Below are 23,126 nucleotides of genomic sequence, written 5' to 3' on the forward strand. Positions count from 1 at the left end.
CCGGTTTTATAGGCGGGAAAGGCGGCAAGCCGTGGTGGGGAAGACGAAGAGGACGCGCGCGGGGGTATAATTATGCGTGAGAGATGGTGATGAACGGCGAGAGGTTTACGGCGAGATCAGGCTGCCGTTTCTTCAAATTGATGGAGAGATAATTGCGCGCGCGCGGTTTCATGTCGATCGGAGGAGTGGAGTGTGGGCCGGCGCATAATATGCAGGCACGCAAAACGATCTCGAGTAACGGATGCTAGCTACGGCGGCGGTGGATCGGAGCGGAGCGGGAGCCAGCTGCGTCTGCGTCTGCGTGGCGGCGCGGCGGCGTGGGCAGGCGCCGGGGCACGTGACGGCCATGCGCGTATGCTCTACACAATCGGTGCCCAACGGTCGGGCAACTAGGCACATCGCTCGTGTGAGCTTGGTTCGGTTCAGTTCAGTTCAGTTCAGTAGCTCGACCGATCGCCGTGGGCTCGCCCAGCAGACAGCGCGGAATGCGGCGGCACGCCGTCACGCACTCACGCGGGCCTCGTGCGGGGCGGCGCGGCAACGAACGAGACGGGGCGACAAAGGAAGGAAGTGACGGCACGTACGTACGCGCGCATCGCGCTGCTCACCAACCCATGCATCACCCATGAAGAACGAACCCAGCAGGATACCCGCCACTCATCTATACAAGCACACAGACAATAAGAGCATCTCTAGCATAGCCCCTATTTATCGAAACCGAATAAAATGAGTCCGGTCTCCCGAAAAATAAATTGCTAGCGGATTTAGCGACGGCGCAGAACACAAACCGAAAACGTGAACCGAACTCGCTGAAATCAAACGACGCGGGAAATCGAAACTCGCGATTGCACTCGATTTCATCTGATCAAACTGAATTCGTTCATAATTTACAATACTAGGGGCAAAATACATGCATCTTGAACCTACATTGACAATGGCCTCGTTGTCTCGACACCGCTTCTCCTCCCGCTTGACAATGACCTCCTCCTTCTCGGCTATCATCGCCTTCAATGTATTAAGTTGCAAGCAACAGATTATCGCTTTAAGCAATGGGTGTAAAATAAACAATAAAATTACCCTTGGATAAAACATTGTTGTTTTCTTCCTAGTAGCAACAGCACATCTACAATCTTAGAAGTTATTGTCACTCTTTCAGAAAACTAGAGGTATGGACCTACTATGGAGCATAAATACCCCCTCTTGGAGTCACACGCATCTACTTGCCCAGAGTATCCACTAGGAACAGAGAGCATGCAAGATCACAAATAACATATGACATGAATATATAATCGACATCAACATAGTATATGATATTCATCGGATCCCAGCAAACACAACATGTAGGATTACATAAGGATGATATATATTGATCATGTAGGGTAGCTCACAAGATCTAAACATGAAGCATTGGAGAAGACAACCATCTAGCTACTGCTATGGACTCATAGCCCAGGGATGAACTACTCACGCATCACTTCAGAGGCGGGCATGGCGATGTAGATGCATCCGGCGATGATTTTCCCCTCCGGCAGGGTGCCGGGAAGAGCTTCAGAACCCCCGAGATGGGTTCTGCGATGGCGGCCGCGACGAAACTTTTCATGGATGCAGGCTCGGGTATCCAGGGTTTTCCCGAGAAGATGTATAAATAGGCGAAGGATTTAGGTCGGTGGGGTGCATGGGGGGCCCACACCACCCCTAGGCACGGGCCACACCCAGGCCGTGCCATGAGAGCGACCAACTAAGAGAGCAATAATGGCCATAATCATGCATAGAGACAAAACATTATCAATCAAAGCATAAAGTGATATTACAAATCAAAAACTAAATTATCATAGAGGCTTTAGTTGACTGGTTATAGTCATAACATGGTATAAGCATGTGCCAAGTCAACCCAATAAAGCATCAAAGGAGAATACCACGATATTATGCTTTTATGATAGAAACAACACATGATTCTTTCAGTGACACATTATGCACTCTCAGCTATTTGAGACAAGTCATGCTACAACAATAAATACTAAGCATATGACAAGAATAACATCCAACATGACATGCCAAAGTCTATGTCAAGGTCTAGACCAGCTTTCTTTTGCATCACTATAGTCATGAAATATTTTACTCGTATCCAACACCAATCAACTTATTTGAAATAGCTCTCAGAGATGAAATACATTATGGAACAGAGATCTAATAATAAACAAATAAAGAATACTAACAAGCTCTGAAAAAAATTCAAGTGAAAGAACAAGAGCTAAACGTAGTACCAGAAAACTAGAACACTCGCAGAACAATAACAGTGAAAACTAGATCGTTCTATGCAATTAAAACGGAGCGGGTCTTTCTCCAAAACAAATGTGGCGAGATCCAACATATTCTATAGCAAAAAAAACTAAACTAAACAAAAAAACAAAATAAATAAGCTCCAAGAACAACACATAGCGTATGAAGCAATAAAAATATAGCGCATAGAGAGATGACATATTGCTTTGTTGATGAAGAGGGGGTGCCTTGGGCATCCCCAAGCTTTGACGCTTGTACCTCTTGAATATTTTTTGGGGTGCAGGGGCATCTCCAAGCTTGATATTTTGTCCATTCTTCATCTCATCACATCATTCTTCTCTCCCTACACTTGAAAACTTCCTTCATACAAAACTTCACACAATTCTTTGTTAGCAGCATTAGTGCAATTAAAATAAACAAATCCACTTCGGTTCAGTACTAACATATATCAAACATCTATTAAAGCATTAGCTACTGTAGCAACCTTTCAAAAAGCTCTTTGATCAAAAACACTCAAACAAAAAGAGATTTAAGAGGCAAATGCAAATAGTGCAGAACTCTCTCAACACAGAACAGCAGGTAAAGATCGTTTTTTTAAAATCCTCTGTTGCTCATATGGAAAAGTGGTCAACTAACTAAAGTTTGATAACAACCTGGGGCATATGCATAAAAAATGACAGCTCAAAATTCCGCTCTGCCTATTTTTACGAAGTTTTATGGTGAAAACACAGAATCTGTTTTCAGGACAGCTACTTTCCCAAGTCTTATTTTCTTCCTATTAGAGGCTATTATTGGCACAAAACAAAATAAAAAATGATAAGTTAAGGTTCTTACATAGGTAATAACTTCCAAGACTCAGCAAAAATAAAAATTACAGAAAATAAACATGGGTTATCTCCCAAGAGTGCTTTTCTTTAACGCCTATCAGCTAGGCGCAGAAAAAGTGTGAGCATCAAGTATTATCAAGTGAAGAAGCATCAAGATCAACCACTTCCTCTAAAACACAACTTCTCAAAATAGGAACTTTAGACACCCCTGAAGATGATTCAACATGTAAACCACTCTTAGTTGTACTAAAAGTTTTATCAATTTTAAACATATTATGGGGTTTTGGCTTAGGTGCCTTGGGAACATACATGAATTTTTGCTCTTTTCCCACAAAATCTTTCTCCTTCTTAAACACAATAGAGGAAAAGGTTGAACTTAAAGTTTCCATAGCCTCCTCTAGCTTACTAATCCTAACGTTTATATTATTATGGGTATTGCTAGCTTCTAAAACAGTGATTTTTTTGTTGATACTTTTTATGGATTCATTAATCTGGCAAACTTTTCTCTAGAGAGTTTCGTCTTTCTATAGCATCCTCCAAAGTGTTCTTAGTTTTAGTAACACTAGTAGGTGGGATTCCTACCAAGATTTCAATTAAATTGCAGGCTTCCAAAGCGGGAGCACCCAGAAAATTACCCCCAATGAGGGTATCCAAAACATATCTATTCCAGCTAGATAAATCAACATAAACATTTCTAAGGAGGATGATGGTAGAATATTTGTTTAGTCTATATATGATGAGCAATACTTATTCTATACCAAGCATCTTTCAAACTTTCTCCCCTTGTTGCTTAAAAGAACGAACCTCAACTTCAGGAATACTCATTTTAGCAAAATTAAAACTAAGAAACAGAAATAACATCTATAATAGTAACTAATTTTTTTGCGTTCTTGATATAAAGACAACTACAAAAGAAACTATTTTTGTGTTTTTGATATAATAAAGCAAACAAAACAAAATAAAGTAAACTAAGCAAACTATAACAAAGTAAAGAGATTGGAGATGAGAGACTCCTCTTGCGGAAACTCTCTTAGATTGGAGATGAGAGACTCCTCTTGCAGAAATTCTCTTTCTCCCCGGCAACGGGGTCAGAAAATCTTTATGGTGCTCCGGTGATGGCGCCAGGCAATCTTGTTAAGCGTTGTTGTGGAAGCGGTTGGGAAACCCCAAGAGGGAGGTGTGATGAGCACAACAGCAAGTTTTCCCTCAGTATGAAACCAAGGTTTAATCGACCAGTAGGAGAAAGGCGTGACTTCTAAAGGTGTTGCTGGCTGACTAGTGGCAGTGCGCACAACCGGCTTCAGCAACAACGTGGAACCTGCACACAACACAACCAAAGTACTTTGCTCCAACTTGCAATGAGGTTGTCAATTGATACGTCTCCAACGTATCGATAATTTCTTATGTTCCATGCTTGTTTTATGACAATACCTACATGTTTAATACATACTTTATGTCATATTTATGCATTTTCCGGAACTAACCTATTGACAAGATGCCGAAGTGCCACTTCCTGTTTTCTGCTGTTTTTGGTTTCAGAAATCCTAGTAAGGAAATATTCTCGGAATTGGACGAAATCAACGCCCAGCATCTTATAATTCCACGAAGCTTCCAGAACACTCGAGAGGGACCAGAGGAGGGCCACATGGGGCCCACACATGGTGGCGGCGCGGCCCAGGGGGGGCGCGCCGCCCTGTTGTCTGGTGGCCCCAGACCCCTTCCGAGGCTGCCCTTCCGCCTACTTAAAGCCTCCATCGCGGAAACCCTAAACATATAAGCCACGGGACGAGAAAAGGTCTGCAGCCGCCGCCATCGCGAAGCCAAAATTCAGGGGACAGAACTCTCTGTTCCGGCACGCCGCCGGGACGGGGATCACTACAAGGAATCGGGTCTATTGCAACAAAAAAAATTGTTGCGATAGATGCCGTTTTGTGGCAATATGCACCTATTGCCACAAAATGGCATTCGTTGGCAAGCGTTGCAATTAAATGTATGGTAATAGGCTATTGCAACGAAAACGCAATCGTGGCAACAAAGTGTTCTATTGCAACAACCATGTGGGAAGTTGCCACATTTTTTCCTGTGGCAACACTCACTTATTTCCACAATTCGATTTGTCGAGATAGCTTAACACAACATACAACCAAATCGTGGTGTTTGTCAATTTGTGGTGATAGAAATTTGTGGCAATAACCTATACCAACGACCTATGTTTCGTGGCGCACGTCCTTTCGTGGAAATATCGAACCGTGGCAATAACCTATAGCGACATCTTCTGATTTGTGGCATTAGCTATTTGCCACGGACCGCTACACTCATGGTATTAAGTTATGGCGACAAATATTCCACTCGTGGCAATAAATTGATATGGCAAGGGTCAATTTTTTTTTGTGGCGAGACAATATTGCGACAATTTGAACACTTGGTGGCGATACTCTATTTCAACAAAATCCAGTTTCATGATGCCAAATACTTATCGCAGCTCGGGAAATTTTTGTAGGAATCATACATTTAGTATCCGAAAATACATATTGCACATTCTAGACGTAAGAAATCTAACTAGGTGAATAAAAAAATAATATACATAATCATTCTTTTTTTCAGGGTCTTGTAGAGGTAAGAAATCTAACTAAATGAATAAAAACTTGATATCCACAATAATTCTTTTTTTCATGGTTCTATGCAAAGCTTCAAGACATGTGTGCTCCATGTGACCTTCACTTCACTTTACTTCACTAATATATTTCCGTTCTGCAAAAGATAGAGCAAGCATAGTAAGTTATATAATATAGAGGTTTGCATAAAGCGGCTAATTTAGTTTGATGTAGTTTTCCATCTGGTTAGACAAGTTAGAATCATCGAGGTGGATGTACATAAGTGCATGGTGGTGTACTGCATCATGGGATCTGGGAGATGGTTATGCTACGTCACCATATTACCAGAACTACTAACATATGTCAGGCTGCAATTTACTTTTAAGTTATCAATTATTAAAATATATAAGTAGGCTATTTCTCCGGATGCATAGGCTAAAAAAAGTAGATGGTCCATCCAAACATTGGAAATTATCACACTCTATGTCTTCACCTAAAAGTTATGTGTCATGGAGAACTAATTACACAAATGAACTTGCATATTTCTTATTATTTCTTTTCCATCACCTTATGATGAGACAGTTAAATAATTTCCATGCTTTGGGAAACAAATTCAGTCATCACAGATTGCGCATGTACAAGGAACATTTTTAGTCATCAAAATAACTACATTATAATGTTTCAATTACCTTCGATGGATGACTGGGATGAGTTTTAGCAGCTCACACAAATTGGTTAGAAGCACACATATGTTGTCATGTACCCAAAGCCACACCAGTATTTGAGGTCTGCAAGTACCTGCGAGAGTAGACTTAGCATGAACATCATTAAAACTAAAATCCAGAAGCCCCTTCTCAAGTCATCTCTAGCCTGGTCTTAATTAGAAAATTTTGCTGTAACTTTTTCTCATCTATATCTCGATCTATGGCTTTAAACTTTTTTCTATCTAATAAGTAGCTATGCATGTCTTCTGAATTTCCGCGGTTGACTAGGGACACTTCTTCACATCACTTGAACCTCCAGTAAGGTGCCGCCAACCTTCCTACTCCAGCATGGACTTTCTGAATACACAACATACACATGACAAGATCCTTCCTTTTTAAATCTGGCCAGGAAGCATACTGCAAAGCTAGGTTGTTGGAGTTAGCCCTCCAAGTAGGATCATGTGCCATGATAAGGTTGACTGTTTCTCAGTAAATTTGGCTGGTACTGTCTGCTTTCTTGAACCCTGATACATAGCATAAGCAAATTTTATTTTTTCTACTGTGGTGACCATGGCAAGAGTAATTAGATAAACCATACATGATATCCAAAAACATTGTTAATTGGTAATAACTCAAAAGGAAATCAAAAGTTCAAACGTTCCCTAACTTCCACTTGAATACAAGAACAAACCATTCTGAAGTGTATGGATTATTTAGATGCGTAAATAAAACTGAACAGGAATTACTGAAAAGTACTTAGTTCATCTCAACTGAAGAAAATGTAGCCTCAGCAAAGCTAGTATAAAACTGATGATAACTGTGTATGTGTATGTCCACCTCAATATGCATAGGCTAAGCCACTCAAGTACCGAGTCATTTTGGTAGGGAAAAATGATATATGCAGCTAGTTGCAACTGCAGGCCACACTATAGATAGAGAGATTTAACCCTATCTAACTAGATAGAGAGATTTAGCCCTATCTAACTAGGATCCAGAAGCAAATTAATATCTCACACATATTAATTTGCATTTTTCAATCACTAGGCAACACATATGTGGAGGGCACAAACGAGAATAATAGGAACCGAGGCAAAGTATATGAATCGAGCTGGAGCCTGCACAGCACACTACAGATCAAGCGATGTAGAGAAATTAAAACCGTCTATAGTACAGATGATCAATTTGCAATCTCACCTACATTAGATGTAGAGGGAAGACACAGAAAGAATAGGGACAGGGGAAATCTCACGTACACATGCCACGTGAAGCACTAAAGGAAATCAGATAAAGGGAATCAGATCCGACCTGAGGTCCACGCAGAGAGATGGCAACAATAAATCTATTCTTCCAGCGGCTCGAGGATGAAATAGATACAGATGAGATCCCGCCGCCCATTTGTCTTGCTCCATCACATTTTGAGTTTTCTTATCCAGATCCGCCCTGAGAATGGAGAAGTTGACCACCACGGGGCACATACCTGCGGGGATGGAAGCCGGCGGCAGGGACAGGGGCCGCCCGGGGCAGACGCAGACAAGGGCCCGAGAGGTGGACGATGGGGCCGAAGTGGGCGCCATCGATGGGGAGGGGGCGGCGCGTCGCCTGTGTATCCTAGGGCGAGAGCGGTCGGTCGCCATGTTCTCTCTCTATTACTGAGTACTCAGTATATTAGTTTATGGAAGTTTATGGTGGTGTCTAGCACGAAACTGAATAGTTTTGGTGGAGTTAGCGGTAAGCCAAAATTCTTTAGGCGGCTTTAAATTTCGATAGAAAATTGGCTCTAAGTTTTGGAGGGAAAACACAATTTCTCCTTGGATTTTTTCATATTTCTGCTGCTGCAGATTATACCGTATATGTCATACATTAACTATAATAAATATTGTTTTCTTGTCAAAAGAAATTAAAATTATTTCATGCTGACATTAAATCTCATTTCAGCAATATCACAAAGTATAACAATAATAAATTTGTTAGATAATCTTTACTGTTTTTTTGGCCTTTTTATCGTATCAATAGTTCTGTCAGCTAAAAGAAAAATAGATCTTGAGTCGCCCCATGGCGGCGTGAGCACGCGGTGTACAGGCCGGCCGACATCGCCGCCTTGAGTTACGCCACGGTGACGCGAGCATGCGGTGATCGGGTCGGCCAACATCGCCTTGATTTGTGCCACGGTGCGCGAGCACGCAGCATCCAGGACGGCCGATGTTGCCTTGACTTGTGCCACGGCGGCGTGAGCACGCGGTGTCCAAGATGGTCGACATCGTCACCTTAAGTTGTGTGGCGCGAGCTAGTTAGGATGAAGCTAGTTACAGTTTGACAACAAAGCTTCTCTAGCTGAATAGATTGCACTAACTACTTTGTAGATGAGATGGTGAGTTCGACATATGAGAAAGTCTAATTTTTACTGCTTTGTGTTGCTGCCCTAAGCAGTACCCAACAAAAAAATCGTTCTAGTTGCCAGCATAAAACTAAAAATATTTAAATATATTAAAATATAACATTAATCCGGTTTGACGTGTGGGCCTTCTAAAAATGTTGCAATAATATATCCAATATGGCAACAACAAAGTGTTGTGGCCATAAGTGCGAAATATTACCACACCTATATATTTTGTGGCAATATGTATTTTCTATTGCCACAACTAAAGTATTTCTAGCAATGGAATTAATTTTTGGCAATATATCTAGACACTTGCCACAAATGGAAATTTAGTTGCAATATTTATTTTATATTACCACAAAGGGAGGACCTTCTAGCAATGGCATTAAATTGTGGCAATATATCTAGACAATTGCCACAAATAGGAATTTTGATGCAATATCTATTTTCTATTGCCACAAAAAAGACCTTCTAGCAATGGGAAAAACAATGTGGCGATATTTCCAGAATATTGCATCGAATTGTCATTTTGTTGCAATAACCGTGTTCTAGTGCCACAAAAGAAGACCTTATGGCAATGGAATAAAATTGTGGCAATATATCTAGATTGTTGCCACAAACCATCATTTTGTTGCACTAACTAGCCTCTATTGCAACAATTTGATGGGTTAACGCAACACTGCAAAACATGTGGTAATACACGAACCTGATACCACAAAACCAAACATTGTGGTAATACTGCGAATTATTGCAACAAAAATTTGGCATTGCAATAAATTTTGTTGCAATAGACCAGATTTCCTGTAGTTAAAGAGATTTAAGAGGAAAATGCAAATAGTGCAGAACTCTCTCAACACAGAACAGCAGGTAAAGATCGTTTTTTTAAAATCCTCTGTTGCTCATATGGAAAAGTGGTCAACTAACTAAAGTTTGATAACAACCTGGGGCATATGCATAAAAAATGACAGCTCAAAATTCCGCTCTGCCTATTTTTACGAAGTTTTATGGTGAAAACACAGAATCTGTTTTCAGGACAGCTACTTTCCCAAGTCTTATTTTCTTCCTATTAGAGGCTATTATTGGCACAAAACAAAATAAAAAATGATAAGTTAAGGTTCTTACATAGGTAATAACTTCCAAGACTCAGCAAAAATAAAAATTACAGAAAATAAACATGGGTTATCTCCCAAGAGTGCTTTTCTTTAACGCCTATCAGCTAGGCGCAGAAAAAGTGTGAGCATCAAGTATTATCAAGTGAAGAAGCATCAAGATCAACCACTTCCTCTAAAACACAACTTCTCAAAATAGGAACTTTAGACACCCCTGAAGATGATTCAACATGTAAACCACTCTTAGTTGTACTAAAAGTTTTATCAATTTTAAACATATTATGGGGTTTTGGCTTAGGTGCCTTGGGAACATACATGAATTTTTGCTCTTTTCCCACAAAATCTTTCTCCTTCTTAAACACAATAGAGGAAAAGGTTGAACTTAAAGTTTCCATAGCCTCCTCTAGCTTACTAATCCTAACGTTTATATTATTATGGGTATTGCTAGCTTCTAAAACAGTGATTTTTTTGTTGATACTTTTTATGGATTCATTAATCTGGCAAACTTTTCTCTAGAGAGTTTCGTCTTTCTATAGCATCCTCCAAAGTGTTCTTAGTTTTAGTAACACTAGTAGGTGGGATTCCTACCAAGATTTCAATTAAATTGCAGGCTTCCAAAGCGGGAGCACCTTAAAATTACCCACAATGAGGGTATCCAAAACATATCTATTCCAGCTAGATAAATCAACATAAACATTTCTAAGGAGGATGATGGTAGAATATTTGTTTAGTCTATATATGATGAGCAATACTTATTCTATACCAAGCATCTTTCAAACTTTCTCCCCTTGTTGCTTAAAAGAACGAACCTCAACTTCAGGAATACTCATTTTAGCAAAATTAAAACTAAGAAACAGAAATAACATCTATAATAGTAACTAATTTTTTTGCGTTCTTGATATAAAGACAACTACAAAAGAAACTATTTTTGTGTTTTTGATATAATAAAGCAAACAAAACAAAATAAAGTAAACTAAGCAAACTATAACAAAGTAAAGAGATTGGAGATGAGAGACTCCTCTTGCGGAAACTCTCTTAGATTGGAGATGAGAGACTCCTCTTGCAGAAATTCTCTTTCTCCCCGGCAACGGGGTCAGAAAATCTTTATGGTGCTCCGGTGATGGCGCCAGGCAATCTTGTTAAGCGTTGTTGTGGAAGCGGTTGGGAAACCCCAAGAGGGAGGTGTGATGAGCACAACAGCAAGTTTTCCCTCAGTATGAAACCAAGGTTTAATCGACCAGTAGGAGAAAGGCGTGACTTCTAAAGGTGTTGCTGGCTGACTAGTGGCAGTGCGCACAACCGGCTTCAGCAACAACGTGGAACCTGCACACAACACAACCAAAGTACTTTGCTCCAACTTGCAATGAGGTTGTCAATTGATACGTCTCCAACGTATCGATAATTTCTTATGTTCCATGCTTGTTTTATGACAATACCTACATGTTTAATACATACTTTATGTCATATTTATGCATTTTCCGGAACTAACCTATTGACAAGATGCCGAAGTGCCACTTCCTGTTTTCTGCTGTTTTTGGTTTCAGAAATCCTAGTAAGGAAATATTCTCGGAATTGGACGAAATCAACGCCCAGCATCTTATAATTCCACGAAGCTTCCAGAACACTCGAGAGGGACCAGAGGAGGGCCACATGGGGCCCACACATGGTGGCGGCGCGGCCCAGGGGGGGCGCGCCGCCCTGTTGTCTGGTGGCCCCAGACCCCTTCCGAGGCTGCCCTTCCGCCTACTTAAAGCCTCCATCGCGGAAACCCTAAACATATAAGCCACGGGACGAGAAAAGGTCTGCAGCCGCCGCCATCGCGAAGCCAAAATTCAGGGGACAGAACTCTCTGTTCCGGCACGCCGCCGGGACGGGGAAGTGCCCCCGGAAGGCATCTCCATAGACACCACCGCCATCTTCATCAACGATGTTGTCTCCCATGAGGAGGGAGTAGTTCTCCATCGAGGCTAAGGGCTGTACCGGTAGCTATGTGGTTAATCTCTCTCTCCATGTACTTCAATACAATGATCTCATGAGCTGCCTTACATGATTGAGATTCATATGATGAGCTTTGTATCACTATTACTATGTGCTACTCTAGTGATGTTATTAAAGTACTCTATTCCTCCTCCATGATGTAATGTTGACAGTGTGTGCATCATTTAGTACTTGGCATAGGTTATGATTGTGATCTCTTGTAGATTATGAAGTTAATTATTACTATGATAGTATTGATGCAATCTATTCCCCCTTTCATAGTGTGAAGGTGACAGTGTGCATGCTATGTTAGTACTCGGTATAATTGCAATGGTCTATCATGCACTCTAAGGTTATTTAAATATGAATATCGAATGTTGTGGAGCTTGTTAATTCCGGCATTGAGGTGCTCTTGTAGCCCTACACAATTAGTGGTGTTCATTATCCAACAAGAGAGTGTAGAGTGGTTTTATTATGTGATCAATGTTGAGAGTGTCCACTAGTGAAAGTATGATCCCTAGGCCTTGTTTCCAAATACTGCAATCTCCGTTTATTTACTGTTCTACTGCATATTTACTTCCTGCAGGCCAATAATCTATTCTCTGGCGCCGTTGCTACTACTCATATACATCCATATTACTTGTATTTCACTATCTCTTCGCCGAACTAGTGCACCTATACATCTGACAAGTGTATTAGGTGTGTTGGGGACACAAGAGACTTCTTGTATCGTGATTGCAGGGTTGCTTGAGAGGGATATCTTTGTCCTCTTCCTCCCTGAGTTCGATAAACCTTGGGTGATCCACTTAAGGGAAACTTGCTGCTATTCTACAAACCTCTGCTCTTGTAGGCCCAACACTGTCTACAGGAATAGAAGCGTGCGTAGACATCAAGCAATTTTCTGGCGCCGTTGCCGGGGAGGAAAGGTAAACGGCACTCACACTCCGGATCCCGGCAACCAAGCTATTTTCTGGCATCGTTGCCGGGGAGGAAAGGTAAAAGGCATTCACACTCCGGTCCCAGGTAACCAAACACTTTTCTGATACCGTTGTGAGTGCTCGAAGCTATTTCCTTTAGATCCTGCAATTGCATCTTTTTGTTTCTTGTTTACACTAGTTAGGCTTAATGGAAAACAACAAAAAAATTAGAGATCTTTATGAACTTTATATTGAATTAGGGCATGATGTGTTTGAAGAGAAAATTAAAAAACCCATGGAACTTTGTTTGCAAAATAGTTGTAGCAATGTTATTAGCATGAACTCTTTGAATACTATTATTGCTAATGATATGGAAGAATTTAAGCTTGGGGAAGCTGGTTTTGATGAGCATGATATTTTTAGTCCCCCAAGCATTGAGGAGAATTTTTTTTTGATGATACTTTGCCTCCTATTTATGATGATTATAATGATAGTAGTCTTTTGGTGCCGCCTACTATGGAGGATAAATTTGATTATGATTACAATATGCCTCCTATATTTGATGATAGCTACTATGTTGAATTTGCTCCCATTACAATTAATAAGAATGACTATGCTTATGTTGGGAGTAGTAATTATTTTATGCATGAGACTCATGATAAGAATGCTATATGTGATAGTTATATTGTTGAGTTTGTTCATGATGTTACTGAAAGTTATTATGAGAGAGGAAAATATGGTTGTATAAATTTTCATGGTACTAAAACACCTCTCCTTTTGCTGAAAATCTTGAAGTTGCACTTGTCTAGTTTTCCTATGCTTATTGCATTATGCCTACATAACTTGTTTATTTACAAGATTCCTTTTCATAGGAACTGGGTTAGACTTAAAATTGTTTCATATTTGCTTTTTGATGCTCTCTTTTGCTTCAACTCTTATTTCTTGCGAGTGCATCATTAAAACTGCTGAGCCCATCTTAATGGCTATAAAGAAAGCACTTCTTGGGAGATAACCCATGTTTTATTTTGCTACAGTAATTTTTGTTTTATATTTGTGTCTTGGAAGTTGTTACTACTGTAGCAACCTCTCCTTATCTTTATTTTATTGTATTGTTGTGCCAAGTAAAGTCTTTGATAGTAAAGATGATACTAGATTTGGATTACTGCGCAGAAACAGATTTCTTACTGTCACAAATTTGGGCAGTGTTCTCTGTAGGTAACTCAGAAAAATCTGCCAATTTACGTGAGTGATCCTCAGATATGTACGCAACTTTCATTCAATTTGAGCATTTTCATCTGAGCAAGTCTGGTGCCTCTAAAAAATTCGTATTTACGGACTGTTCTGTTTTGACAGATTCTGCCTTTTATTTCGCATTGCCTCTTTTGCTGTGTTGAATGGATTTCTTTGTTCCATTAACTTCCAGTAGCTTTGTGCAATGTCCAGAAGTGTTAATAATGATTGTGTCACCTCTGAACATGTGAATTTTTGATTATGCACTAACCCTCTAATGAGTTTGTTTTGAGTTTGGTGTGGAGGAAGTTTTCAAGGGTCAAGAGAGGAGGATGATATATGATTAAGGAGAGTGAAAAGTCTAAGCTTGGGGATGCCCCCGTGGTTCATCCCTGCATATTTTAAGAAGACTCAAGCGTCTAAGCTTGGGGATGCCCAAGGCATCCCCTTCTTCATCAACAATTCATCAGGTTTCTTTTAGTGAAACTATATTTTTATTCCGTCACATCTCATGTACTTTACTTGGAGCGTCTGTGTGTTTTTATTTTTGTTTTGTAATTTTCATTCTCTGAATAAGTTCATCCTTGTGTGGGAGAGAGACACGCTCCGCTGTTGCATATGAACACATGTGTTCTTAGCTCTATTCTTAATGTTCATGGCGAAGGTTGAAACTGTTTCGTTCATTGTTATTCGGTTGGTACATGAAATGTTGCATGTGGTAGTGGTATAATGAAATACTTGCATAATCTTGTAGATCATTGAGCTTTGATAACTTGATTCTTTGCAAACGTTTTGAGGTAATTAGATGGTAAGGCTTGCTGGATAAATAAGTTAAAATTAGTAGTGGATTGTTGTCTTTAAGCTTGTGCCGTACTACAAACTCTACTTAAATAGTTGAAGGCGTAGTTGGACTTGATAGCTTTCCATGTCTAAAAGTTCATCGTAATAACTAAGTTGCGCTGAAGGTCGAGGGAGCTAGCGGGGCACTTGTGCCGCCGTGAACAGCCCTCCTTGGAGTGAATTTTAATCATGCTCTTAATGTTGAACCTGCTAGTTGTTTGCAATAAGCTTGTGAGTTCTTTTTGACTAATGTTAAGCTACGGTTTTTGGCACTTCCGCCATCCAAATTTGCTAGCCTCTTCGGTACTGTGCATTGCCTTTTTCTCACATTGAGAATTGCGCATACTTCGTCAGTACATCCAAACCCGTGGGAGGACTTTCTCTTGTTCTCCTGCACATAAGCCCATACATCTCCTCAAAACAGCCACCATACCTACCTACCATAGCATTTCCATAGCTGTTCCGAGATATATTGCCATGCAACTTCTATTTTACATTACATTACATGTTGTCATTTATCATTTATATATTGCTTTGCATGATTCTATATAGCTGATGTGTGGTTTACCCATGTTACGCTAGATCATTGCACATCCTGCTACACTGGCAGAGGCATACAGTTTTATACATCATGTTTCATTATGAGTTATTTGTACCGAAAAGTGTGTTGTCATATTAGGATGTTGCCCCTAAAAGTGAAAAGAGCCATGGAGGCCACAGAAAAAGAAAAAGAAAAAAAAGGAGAAGAAAGGAAAAAAAAAAGAAAAAAAAGAAATAAAGAATAAAGAAAAAGGGGGCGGCATTACTATCTTTTATCCACACTTGTGCTCATGTTTTAGCACCTGCAGTATTCATAGTCATCATTTGTGCTCATGTTTAGCACCTATACTCCATATGAGAGAGTTTTCATGTTTTACTAGTATAACTATGTGGGGAATTTACACTATAGAACTTGGGTTGTATATTCCAATGATGAGCTTCCTCAAAAGTGCTCTAGGTCTTCGTGAGCAACCAAGTTGGATGCACCCCCACTAGTTCCATTGGAGAGCTTTCATACACATATGGCTCTATGTGCATCCGTTGCATGGCAATCACTACTCCTTGCATAGCTTCGATCATAAGACTTCCTCTTGTCTAATGATCACTTATAGCTTTGTAAGACTTTCTTTCATTGGCCTTCCAAACCCCCATTAACGTTCTTTATGCCATAACATCCTGGTGCTAATACCAAATGCTTGCGCTCACCGGTTGAGTGAGCTTCGAAACAGTTGATTCATGACGTTCAAGTTTATTTTTACTTGACTGAATCCTTCTTATGTTGTGAAAATTTACTTGATGCTTGGAATGAAGGATAGAACTTCTATGCTGAATACTTAACACATCTTTAATGAACTTTGTACGGTTTCATGTCTTTGAAGCAATAGTTCATGAAAACTTCTAGCTTGTTTAACTCTTGCATTATCATCTCTTATATCAATATAGACATTTGCTTTGAGTGATTTGATCTCAGTTCATATGCTTTACATCATTATTGGATCAAGATTATGTTGGTAGCATGTCACTTCAGAAATTATCTTTATTATCGTTTACCTACTCGGGACGAGTAGGAACTAAGCTTGGGGATGCTGATACGTCTCCAACGTATCGATAATTTATTATGTTCCATGCTTGTTTTATGACAATACCTACATGTTTTATACATACTTTATGTCATATTTATGCATTTTCCGGAACTAACCTATTGACAAGATGCCGAAGTGCAAGTTCATGTTTTCTGCTGTTTTTGGTTTCAGAAATCCTAGTAAGGAAATATTCTCGGAATTGGACGAAATCAACACCCAGCATCTTATAATTTCACGAAGCTTCCAGAACACCCGAGAGGGACCAGAGGAGGGCCACATGGGGCCCACACATGGTGGCGACGCGGCCCAGGGGGGGCGCCGCCCTGTTGTCTGGTGGCCCCAGACCCCTTCCGAGGCTGCCCTTCCGCCTACTTAAAGCCTCCGTCGCGGAAACCCTAAACATATAAGCCACGGAACGAGAAAAGTTCTGCAGCCGCCGCCATCGCGAAGCCAAGATTCGGGAGACAGAACTCTCTGTTCCGGCACGCCGCCGGGACGGGGAAGTGCCCCCGGAAGGCATCTCCATCGACACCACCGCCATCTTCATCAACGCTGTTGTCTCCCATGAGGAGGGAGTAGTTCTCCATCGAGGCTAAGGGCTGTACCGGTAGCTATGTGGTTAATCTCTCTCTCCATGTACTTCAATACAATGGTCTCATGAGCTGCCTTACATGATTGAGATTCATATGATGAGCTTTGTGTCACTATTACTATGTGCTACTCTAGTGATGTTATTAAAGTACTATATTCCTCCTCCATGATGTAATGTTGACAGTGTGTGCATCATGTAGTACTTGGCATAGGTTATGATTGTGATCTCTTGTAGATTATGAAGTTAATTATTACTATGATAGTATTGATGAGATCTATTCCCCCTTTCATAGTGTGAAGGTGACAGTGTGCATGCTATGTTAGTACTCGGTATAATTGCAATGGTCTATCATGCACTCTAAGGTTATTTAAATATGAATATCGAATGTTGTGGAGCTTGTTAACTCCGGCATTGAGGTGCTCTTGTAGCCCTGCACAATTAGTGGTGTTCATCATCCAACAAGAGAGTGTAGAGTGGTTTTATTATGTGATCAATGTTGAGAGTGTCCACTAGTGAAAGTATGATCCCTAGGCCTTGTTTCCAAATACTGCAATCTCCGTTTATTTACTGTTCTACTGCATATTTACTTCCTGCACGCCAATAAGCTATTCTCTGGCGCCGTTGCTACTACTCGTATACATCCATATTACTTGTATTTCACTATCTCTTCGCCGAACTAGTGCACCTATACATCTGACAAGTGTATTAGGTGTGTTGGGGACACAAGAGACTTCTTGTATCGTGATTGCAGGGTTGCTTGAGAGGGATATCTTTGTCCTCTTCCTCCCTGAGTTCGATAAACCTTGGGTGATCCACTTAAGGGAAACTTGCTGCTGTTCTACAAACCTCTGCTCTTGGAGGCCCAACACTGTCTACAGGAATAGAAGCGTGCGTAGACATCATCAATCTCACTGGTTAGTTGAACACAAAGGATTAGACATATTGAGTGGAAAGAGATGTTTGCAGTAATTAAAGAGAACATGAATTGCAGTAAGTAAACATAACATGCTGATTGTATCAGTGTAAAAGAAACAGACCGGGGTCCACAGTTCACTAGAGGTGTCTCTGCTTGAGAAGGTCATATCTCCATCCAGAGAATTCCACCACTGTTGGGCTGGAACCCGATAGATCTAGCCATTGGTTGAGCTCCATCATTTTTCTTTCTCTCTAGTTCCTCCATATTTTTTTTGCTTTGTTTGTATTTGAGAGAGAAGGATTTCAACACTTTTTTGGTGTTCTTGCTTTGCATCTTTGATAGTGTTGAACTCTCCATTACGACTAGATAGAAACTATGCCAAATTGTATATATATGTATGCTCGATCATAAGAGAAATTATATTATATATACATCAACGTTTATAATATTAGTAGCGTTTGAAATGAAAATAATTGAATGAAAAACACAAAATGAAAATGGAAAACACAAAATAAATAGGCTAAACCCTACACCCTAGCGCGTCCTTTAGTACCGGTTGGTAAGTCCCGGTTGTTCTTACCAAGCGGGACTAAAGGCCATCCTAAACCGGGACTAAAGGCATGTTCTCTACTAGTGAACATCTGATTTCAAGTAGTATGCATCTAACCAATTCATCCATTAGTCTGAACTGATGGAAAGAGACTAGCCCGTGTATTTATATTCAACACTCTCCCTCAGGTCTAGGCCTCTAGTCTTTGTGCGGGCTCGGTGACAAGGTATTAACTTGTCAATGCCTACGAATAGTAGACTAGGGTTTCGTGTAATGTAGAGGGCAAGTAGATCTCGAAGGTTATCAGCCGAATAATACTCGACGAAATAAAACTAGGGTTTGCTCAACAATGATTCAATGATCTTTCTCGTCCCTCGACTCCCCCTTATATATGAGGCGGAGCCGAGGGATTCGTATTGTACAAGTTACAGAGTCCGGGGAGGTTTCTAACTCGTCCCGCAAGAATACATACAACACTTCTTATTACAACTCTAGCTTTCCTTAACAACATCTTTGGGCTTCCGAGTCTTCTTATTCTTCGGGTATTGGGCCTTCAGTAAACCCCGGGTACTATCTTTGGCAGGCCCATTGGGGATGCCTATGTCAGTAGCCCCCGAGATTTTGCTTGAATCGTAGAGTCAGGGAAAATCTCCCATGTTTATTTTTACTCGACAACTTTAACTTGTCCATATTTCTTCACATGAATTTCTATATTGTACAGGGATAACGGTAGTTGGGGCTAGTTCATCTGACGGATCAGGTACTAGTTAACTGCTCTAGTGGCAATCCGCAAAAACCTACTTCAAGATCACGTCCCTGGACATGATCTCGGTGATACTGGTGTAAACTTCGACAGGTGCCGCTTAAGGTCTTACCATTCTGTCGAGTCCCAGTCATTTTTATCGAGTCCACAGCGTGTCCGCTGGGATATTTCTTCACATCTGTTGATGTGGAAAAAAAGTAGCAGAGCGCAGTCTTCGGCGATGCCACGCCGCACAGAACGGATTTGGGGTCTTACCTTCGCAATGTTTTGCGGCATTCAGAATTTAGTCGCAACTTTTGGCGTTCTGAGAATATATTGTCGAGTGCTTATTCGGCTGTTGGAATAGCATATTTTATCGAGTCAATTTCTGACTTATGTTGCTCTCCCGATGGGAGTATATGTAGAGTTATCTTTATAACTCGAAATATGCTCCTTCTTTCTTCTTTTTCTTTCTTTCTTTCTCTTTTTTCTTCTTGATAATTTTCATCGGGCACGCGAACAGCGTTCCCGATGGGAGTAGCCCCCGAGGCTACAGCCAAGGACTTGTGCTTGGTTGTAGGCTCAACATTCTAGTGCACCTTGTCGCTATTTTGTCATTCTTTTCTCAATATTCTCTTCTTTTTATCTCTCGGGTGCGCGAACAGCGCTCCCGATGGGAGTAGCCCCCGAGGCTATGAACAAAAGCTTGCGTTTGATCATAGGCTCCCGCAATTTCTATATTGACATACTCAATATTTTATTTTTTCGAAGTAGCCCCCGAGCATTTGGGCAAAAACTTGTATTTGATCAAAAGCTCCCGAAGTATTCAATAACTTCTCCTGTCGTCAATCCTCTTTTAGTTTTCTTGTCGTAATTTCTATCTTTGCCGAAGTTATTTCATCGCTGTTAACAGTTGTATTTTTTTCCTGCCTTGTGGGTCCCCTGTTTCCACCACGTTGACACGTCGTGCGAGTGGGGGACACACGTCCTCCGCTTTTTCTGGCACACGTACCATAACTCCTCCACTGTAAAATACTGTTTTACCCTTGCTCCTACGTGGCTATCATCTGCTGCACAATTTTTCCATTGAACGGTCCGCCGTTTCGCCGCCCCTCTATATAAGATCCCCTTCTTCTTCGTTGAACACTTCCGCTTGCGCCATTGCTGTACACCCTTCTGCAAATCCTCCTGCGCTCCCCCCATTCTCTGAGCTCTGCACTCCTGCGCCGTTGTGAATGCCTCCGCGCCGCTTGACCAGACACAGCACACCGGAATCCTCCATGGCCGCCACGGATCTGGGAACCGCGGAGTGGGAAAGATCCAAGCTTTCCGCTCAGGACATCAACCTCCTCAAGAAGCTAGGGCTCAACAAGAAGCCCAATGCACTGCGCTTTCCTCATGAGGAGAGCTACCCAAACCCTCCAATGGGGTACCGGGTAAGTTTCATCGACCATCTCATCCGCGGTCTTTCCGCCCCCATTCATCCTTTTCTCCGTGGACTCCTTTTCGTTTATGGTTTGCAGCTTCACCACTTGACCCCCAATTCTATCCTCCATATTTCCATCTTCATCACCCTCTGCGAAGCCTTCCTTGGCGTCCAGCCTAACTGGGCGCTATGGAAGCGCATTTTCTTCTGTCGCCGCAATGGCTCTCCCAACGTCGCCTACAATATAGGCGGCGTTGTAATTTCTGTTCGCCCCACTGTCGACTACTTCGACGTCAAGCTTCCTGATTCAGTTCAAGGATGGCGCAAGAAGTGGCTGTATATTCAAGAGGAAAACAACGGGTGTGCTGAAGACAACATCCCTCCTTTTGATGGTGCCGAAAGAATTCTTCGCCGCCGCTCCTGGGACGCAGAGGCTACCGAAGAAGAAAGAACTGCGACTGAAGCCCTGATGGCTCGCATCCACGAGTTGCAAAATACTCGTGGCAAAGAATTATCAGGCATCCAAATCACAGCCTATTTTCTAAGGACCAGAGTGCAGCCTCTCCAAGCTCGCAAATGCCCTCTCTGGAAGTATTCTGGCGACACAGACTCTGATCGGTTGTCGACGGATTTAGAGGTCAAGGATTTAGAAAAACTTGTCCGAAAAATCTCGTCTCTCAGCAAAAAAGATCCTGTCCCTTCTTCTTGCCGCGTGAAACCATTCAGCGCCACCAATCCACTTCCCAAGGTTATCTTCGTCGCTTGGTTTGCTATTGGTTTGCTGTCTATATTTTTTCCTTGTCGACTTTTTTAACATCCTCCTCTGCTTTTTTCCCTTTATAGAACCATCCAAACCTCGTCTCGCTCCCTCCTCTTCCTGAAGGTGGAGAAGTCGAGGAAAGGGCTATCCTCACCGATGACAACCAAGACGCCCCCTCTTTTGTAAATGAACCCGTGGATTCTCGAAAATCTGCGGGTTCCTCTGAAAAGGAAGCTGCCTCCGAGGGTACTACATCGGCACAATCTCCTCCTCCTGCTGTTTCTCCAAGGAACAAAAGGAAAAGGACTGACGCCGAAGATTCCGGCACTTCCAAAGCCGAAGACGTTGATCCTTCACGTCAGAAGGCAAGTTATGATCTGTACCTTGGATCCCTCATCAGCTCGTAAGTTTTTTTATTTCTCCTTATCTTTGTACTCGAAGTTTTTTGTCTATCTTGCTTTTTATGCTGTCGCCCTTTATTCGTAGTGATGATGAGGAAGAACCACCAACTCTTGACGTGGCTGCTCGAACGAGCTCGTCACGTACTTTAGTTGTTTCGGAGACGCCAGCTGAAGGAGAGAAATCCTCGCCTCCTCAACTGAATGTTGGCGCTCCTACTCCACCTTCGAGCCCTCTTGTCCCTTCACCAAAAAGGACAAGGGTAGAAACGATCGTGGAGCCTACCCTTGAATTGGGTAGCTCCTCCAATTCTTTCTTGGATGACGTAAGTTCTGAATTTGCTCATCTATATTTCCTCTTGGTTCCTTCTTCTGTGTTTTTATATTTTCTCATACCAACGTTTTCTTTCTTTGTCTTTCTTTGACAGCCTATGGTCAAAGAACTTCTTCGTATTGGTGCCCAATTTGTTGGGTACCGTGAATATGCTAACAAGGCTGAAGGTAACATTTGTTTTGAGTGACCCCTGCTTTATGACTTCTTCTCACTGGTTTATCGTAATTTTGACAGATCTTTCTAATTTTGACAGAAAAACTTGCAGAAGCCAACAAGCTTGTCGACACTCTTGCTCAAAAACTGGAGCAGAGTGAAATGGCTCGTAAGAAGGCTGATCTTGATGCTAGCCAAGCTAAAGCAGAGGCTGAGGAAGCTGTAGCCAAGGCTGCTGGTGTCGAAGATCTGCAAAAGAAGCTGGCTGACGCCGAATCTGCTTTAAATGACCACAAAGCTTCCCAAGCTTCTCGAGAAAAGGCGATCACCAAGCGTTTGGTCGCGCAGAACCGGCGCTTTGTCGGTAATTTTTCATACCCTTCTATCTTTTATTTTTCTAGGATTAATTTTTCCTTCTTGTTGTCGACCAATATATATTTTCCTCGGCAGCCAAAACAAACCAAGAGTTTGAGCTTGAAGATCCTGACGATGATCCTCTTCTAGACGCACTCTCTTTCCTGGAATTTCATGGAACTGAAGTTCGCGAAGGCATGGATCATGCTGACGCGGGTTTCTCGAAGTTGTTCCCCTACTTCTTCCCCAGGAAAGAGGAGCCCAAGACTTTCCTTGCCCTTGCCAAGGAATTTGACTCGTCAGAAGATCTTGGACTGAAGATGCGCCAGGAAAACATGAAGGTTGCCGTTGAGAGCACTATCGCCTTGGTCACGGACAGCCAACAAACTGTTGACTGGACGAAAGTTGGTGCCACCGAACAGAT

At 41.6% G+C, this 23,126-nt stretch overlaps 1 long non-coding RNA gene across 3 annotated transcripts; it reads right to left on the reverse strand.

Annotated features, from left to right (window-relative positions):
* Positions 1–5,515: 5,515 nt before the first annotated feature.
* LOC139831124 (uncharacterized) lies at positions 5,516–8,071 on the reverse strand. Of its 3 annotated transcripts, XR_011745731.1 has the most exons (3): positions 7,711–8,071; positions 6,391–6,929; positions 5,516–5,858 (listed from the first exon to the last, which is right to left on the reverse strand). It is a non-coding gene; the product is annotated as an uncharacterized lncRNA (long non-coding RNA). The 3 variants fall into 3 exon arrangements; XR_011745730.1 differs by having other exon boundaries at positions 6,428–8,071; XR_011745729.1 differs by having other exon boundaries at positions 6,391–8,071.
* Positions 8,072–23,126: the final 15,055 nt, after the last annotated feature.

The sequence above is a fragment of the Lolium perenne genome, chromosome 5 (genome assembly GCF_019359855.2).
Source record: "Lolium perenne isolate Kyuss_39 chromosome 5, Kyuss_2.0, whole genome shotgun sequence".
In the NCBI taxonomy this organism is placed as follows: domain Eukaryota; kingdom Viridiplantae; phylum Streptophyta; class Magnoliopsida; order Poales; family Poaceae; genus Lolium; species Lolium perenne.